The sequence below is a fragment of the Cryptomeria japonica genome, chromosome 3, assembly GCF_030272615.1.
Source record: "Cryptomeria japonica chromosome 3, Sugi_1.0, whole genome shotgun sequence".
Taxonomy (NCBI): domain Eukaryota; kingdom Viridiplantae; phylum Streptophyta; class Pinopsida; order Cupressales; family Cupressaceae; genus Cryptomeria; species Cryptomeria japonica.
Genome location: NC_081407.1, coordinates 990,815,907 through 990,820,610, shown reverse-complemented (window position 1 = coordinate 990,820,610; position 4,704 = coordinate 990,815,907).

Sequence of the window (4,704 nt, the reverse complement as noted above, 5' to 3'; positions counted from 1 at the left end):
TTAATAATTAATCAATTTAAATGCCTTTGTATTTAATAATTTCGATTTTTAAAAGGGCCCAATCAATTATTAAATGCCTTATGCGCTATTTTTCAAATGCCATTTTAATCAAATAATTCAAAGTTTTTATCGAATTTCAGCATTTAATGTATTTCAACATTTATTGGCGCCAAAACATGAGAGATGTAAGGGATACAAACCACATCGCTCTGGTCCCTGGGAGAGGGACAGGAGCGATTATACATTTAGGTCCTCCATCTTGCATTTTTCACGTTTGAAACTTCATCTCCTACGTTCAAACTGGGATCTTCATTCGTAACTTGATGCTTGACCGATTCTATTTTGTAAATGAATGCCTCTTAGAACCATCATCGCCCTGGTCCTTGACTGAAGGACAGGAGCGAACCTTGCATTTAGCTCAAATTTGCCAACCTTTTGTCTTTAACCTCTCGTTCATCATCTTCTTAAAGATATTTTCAACCTTGTGCAACCTTGCCCTGACGTAATTTTTTGAAGGAAATGACCAGTTTAGTAGAAATCGCCCTGGTCCTTGACTGAAGGACAGGAGGGAACCTCTGTTCCTTGGGCTGGATTTATTAAAATTCGAAGGGGAAGTCTAAATAACCAAGATTTCGCCCTGGTCCTTGACTGAAGGACAGGAGCGAACTTTCATTTGTAGGCTCAATCATTCTTTGCCAATGTTTAAAACTATCTTCAATGGATCCGCTATGCTCCCCTTCACTTATCTTTGACATGGAATTTGCTTCAAATTGGTGAGAAATTTGTCTTAGGAAGAAATCGCTTTGGTCCCTTGGAGAGGGACAGGAGCGCCTAGGACAAAATAGGCTTCACTGGCGTCTTGCACTCTTCAAAATTATATTCAATAGATTCGTTACGCCTCCTTTTACTTGCTTTAAACTTAAAAACTCATTTCACTTCGCCAAAAACTTGTCTTGTGGAGGAATCGCTCTGGTCCCTTGGAGAGGGACAGGAGCGCCCTAGCCAGTCACCTTGGGCCCTTGGAGAGGGACAGGGGCGAACTTGTTACTTAGGCCGATTTTCTTCATTGTGGCATACTTAAGTTATATTCAACGGGCAAAACATACTTCCCTTGACCTCCTCAAATCGCGAAACCACTTAAATCTTGCAAGGATAATGCGAAATTGGAATTCAAGCTCCGGTCCTTCAGTGAGGGATAGGAGCGATTTTTGCTCTCAGGGCCAAATCTTTTTACTTTTCACTTCAAATTTCCTTCGCGGAGGAAAATATCATCTCTTTACACGCCATGAATAAAAGTTTGAGTCCAAACAAGGTCTAAAAATGTGTATATGAATAAAATCGCTCTGGTCCCTTGGTGAGGGACAGGAGCGAATTTACCTTTCTAGACAAATACTCCATCATTTCATCGTCCTTAATCAAGTCTGGATGCTCTATCACGTTTATTTTGTCCTCCATCATGCCTTTGATGTCTCAATTTGTCCAAACGAGGTCAGGAATGACTCCACTAAGCTTTTTCGCTCTGGACCCTTGGTGAGGGACATGAGCGATTCGCCTTGGACCCTTGGAGAGGGACAGGAGCGCTTTTCACTCTGGATCCTCAGTGAAGGACAGGAGCGAAATTTGACTTTTCGAACTCTCTATCAGGACAATTTTAATGGAATATAACATTTAAGTATAAGAAAGAAGATGTCACTTATACTTTAAGTTATATTCCATATATACTTTCAGGATGTTTGAGAGTGGTTTCAGACCTCCAGGAGTTATATAGCAAAATCTAGTTTTTGGAGGTTTTTCAGTTTCTAGACTTAGTCAAATTCAGGATCAGGACATTCCAGACTTAGCCAAATTTCAGAATCAAGACATCACTCAAGCCGGACTTGCTATCCTATTGATCTCCCCGACGACACTCAAAAAGCAAAGGCTAGCTAACAAAACCCTAAAAGACCAAAAAACAAACCCTAAAAAGCAAAAAAGCAAGGGTCCCCATTTGCAATGGGGCGATGTGTGAAAACGTCACAACACGTACTAGTACCAATTCCCTATACGACAACCTCGTCTTTCCCTGGTACGACCTTTGCCATTGTCTGGTCTGCCATATTGGTATTGTCCGCGGCTTCCGACGCAAGTACAACTAAGCTGATCTGTGGTAGTGACACCTGATGTTGTGCCGGTGGTTCTCCTTCATTGATTTTTAAGAACAACACCCCTAATGGTCGTACATCCCCCACCAGACTGGCCACTATAAGTGCTTCCTGTGGTATCGAGTGTGCCGAAGATAATTTTGGGGGTCCAGGCAAAGACGCCCTTGTATTCCAGGAATATCCTGAAAGTCGTTGCCTTCAGTACGGGGTTCTAGTCATCCCCTATGAGTATCACCTGCGGGTCCTTGTCCTTGCCTAGATTAACTTTTTTCACATCCCTTTCCTCGTACTTGATGGGTTTGTCTCGTTCAAACTAGCGGGCTGGCGTGTCATCCACCCATGCCATTCCCTCTTGGTACCTATTGTACTCCGGTGGAAATGACTGTTCTTCCATACCGCCACTTGATTCCCCAATCTCGCATATTTGCAACATGTGGCACCTAGGGTGGAAGACCTCGTAGTCCTCCATCTGCCAATGGAAGAGTTCGGCCAGTGAACTAGTTCCATCTTCGGAGCATCCGTCCAGTTCTAGCACTCCTTCGTTGGGTTCCTTCCCTCTGTCTCCTTCGGAACCCCACTCCCATCTATTTGAGTCCTGAGTTGGAGTCAGACGACGCAAGCTCTTCATTGACGGACTGATTCCTCAGATCAATCACATACTTATGATCTTCACTCTCGATTGAGAGTGTATTCTTCTTCCAGTTATGATTGACTCTAGCCATGATCTACCATCCCCTTCCCAGGATGGCGTTGTACGCTTTTCTCTCGTGGAATGATTATGAAGTCCAGGAGGAATTGTTGTGTCTCGATCACCACCTTTTGTGCCATGAGAGTCCCGAGGGGTTTGATGCCGTGCTGGTCCGCATCGACGAGGTGAAATGTTGGTGGGCAGAGGGTAGGCTTGCCCAGACCTCTCCAAGTTTCTTCCGATAGCACGTTGACTCCAGACCCGCCATCCACAATGGTGTTTGTGAGCTTCTAGCCCATTATGTCCATCTCCACCATGACAGGTTTCCGTCCAATGCTTACCGTGAACAGCATAGGGTCCATGGCAACCGTACCGGGTTCCTTCACCGGAGCCGCACTAGGTGGTTCCGTTGCTGTTCGGTGTTCCTGGCCAACGGTGATGTCATCGGCTGCATTTGTCAGGGCCGTTCTCAACTGTGGCATGGTCTGTAGAAGTTCGGATACCTGCACGGGTATGGTGGTCTATAACATCTGCTTAATGATAGTTTTCTTCGGTCCTAATCGAAGGGGTACTGGCAGTCGGGTGCGAAGCCCTTCGTTCTTCTGCCATCGCCTGCTCAATATCTGCCCTAGCTTCCTAGAGTCTTTCCTTCTCCATGCGAGGGTCCGGATACATGGCTTTCTTGTTTTGCAATCTTGTGATTGCCAGTATGCCTTCCTCCGGTTCTTCTACCTCCAGCATATTCACCCCTTTTTGCTTTGGACACGCTGTGTCCTCATGATTCCCCGGACCGCACCATTTGCACAACAAACTTCCTGCGTCATCTCCATTTTGACATTCCCGTGCAAAGTGTCCCCATTCGTTGCATTTCCGGCATTGGATCATGGGTTGTCCCTTTGCGTCCTATTGAATTCTACTCCTCGGAGTGTTAGTATTGGGCCTGTTGTTATCGCACCGGTTGTTTCGGTACCCTCCAGGAGAGGCGTCAGAGTTTGTTGCCGGCTTCAGAGGTGTTGCTGGCGGTGTCATTTGGTCGGGTTGGGCGTAGAGCACTTGTGTGCTCCGTGCTTTTAAGTTGTACGGGCATTCCTTAATGGAATGTCCCATTACTTGGCAGATGCCACAAAAAGCTTTACGAGGGCAACTCCCCTTAGTGTGCCCTTTTGTTTTGCAGTCGGTGCACCATAGTTCCTTTCCTTCTTTGCCACTTTCTTTGTCAGCCTTTAGTTCTTTCATCATTCTCATCATATCCCTTCGGAGTGCTTGCACCGTTTTGGACTCCTCGTCGTTGCCTTCATCTCACCCGACACTTCCCTTGGGATGTCTTATTTTCACTTTCAATATCCATCGCACAATTGTATGCTTCGTCATACGAGGGCGGAGGGACCACCTTCATCTTCCATCTGAGAGACGTTACCAATCCTTTAACAAACCATCTCTTCTTGAGGCCATTAGCTGGCTGGTTCTCCATTTTGTTGAACAGTTCCCTCAGCCTTCTATTATATGCCCGCACGCTTTCACTTTTTCCCTGCTTGGTATTGTAAATCTTTGCCACGATTTCATTGTCATCCCGTAGGAGTTTGAACTCCTCTTGGAAAGCCTTCTTCAGATTGTTCCAGGACGTTTTATACTGGGCATCCAGGTCTGTATACCAATCAATTGCTATTCCTCGCAGAGTGGCTGGAAATGCCTTCAACTAGTAATCCCAGTCGTCCTGGCCATTTGCTTCCCAAATGGTCACGCATGTCTTACAATGTCGTACGGGGTCCTCTGACCCGTCGCCCATGAATTTTGGAAGCTTTTGTTTCTCCAGGGTGTGTGCCATTATTTTTGTCTAGAGGGTTTAATGTAGTGCTTGGAAGTTACTATATGCCC